At 39.1% G+C, this 994-nt stretch overlaps 1 non-coding gene across 1 annotated transcript; it reads right to left on the bottom strand.

Moving 5' to 3' along the window:
• Positions 1-345: 345 nt before the first annotated feature.
• On the bottom strand, positions 346-537 carry LOC145356716 (U2 spliceosomal RNA). The gene has a single exon (XR_013889193.1). It is a non-coding gene; the product is annotated as a U2 spliceosomal RNA (small nuclear RNA).
• Between the last annotated feature and the right edge of the window lie 457 nt (positions 538-994).

Genomic DNA, 994 nt, shown 5'->3' with positions numbered 1-994 from the left:
TGATTTTCTTTTGTCTACTTGTAGAAGTAAACTGAATGTATTTATTCACGAATTACATGGTCCTTTATTTTGCCACAGAACAACTGAATTTATAATTGCTGTTGCTGGCACCAAGTTATCTTATTATAGACCATGATTCTTGCTAAATCTTTAAGGACATTACTTGTTGGGTTGGTAGGGCTACTGACAACATTACATCAAAGTGTGTGCAGCAGTAATTTTTTTTAAACTTTATTCCAATCCAATTAAGTCAAATTAAACCCAATTCAGAGTCCCAACAAGTTGGGACATTCCCGATCCAAGCTGACAAGACAGGGCTCTCACCTCCTCTCTTGGGCTTGACCTACATGATCCAAGCTGATTGGAGTAGGTGTAGCTCCTCCTCCAGGGCTTGATCTTATTTGCATCTTAGCCAAAAGGCCGAGATACCACTTTAAAAAATTGCTTCAAATGAAGCTGAAATATAACCTAATGACTTCAACCAAGTGCAGCATATCGATACTACACTTGATCTTAGCCAAAAGGCTGAGAAGCGATAATATCTAAGGCCATTAAACCATTGACCCTAGAGCTCGAAAAAGGTCTGCCTTTGCAACCAGTCTTCAATAAATCAAAACCCATATTTTGGATTGCCTTGCAACTCGTAGAAGAGAGAAAAACAGAAAACTGAAATATCTGTGGATAAAATATGTCTAAGTCTTAAAACAAAAATGTTCTAGCTAATTTATAGTCATATGGACAGATAAATGCAAAAAATTAAGATTGTAATTTGAGGGCGAATGAAAAAGAAAAAGTGGTGGAGGAAAGTTAGACTTAGCTGCGTTTACAATCTTTTGATTTTGCTTAGAATTGTTTATCTACATAAAGTAGGGCCTGAGCTTACCAGCCGTTCATGCCACGCTCCTCCTGCAGCGAGGTCAGAGAATTTGGTGCCCAGCCAAGTCTCCGTTCACTGCAGGGGGATGGGAGAATCCCACCAGTGGTAACATTCCGG

This window comes from Carcharhinus amblyrhynchos, chromosome 21, assembly GCF_965287045.1.
Source record: "Carcharhinus amblyrhynchos chromosome 21, sCarAmb.v2.hapA, whole genome shotgun sequence".
NCBI classification, from domain to species: domain Eukaryota; kingdom Metazoa; phylum Chordata; class Chondrichthyes; order Carcharhiniformes; family Carcharhinidae; genus Carcharhinus; species Carcharhinus amblyrhynchos.
The sequence above is the reverse complement of the archived record's forward strand: the minus strand, read 5'-3'. Positions and strand labels throughout refer to the sequence as shown.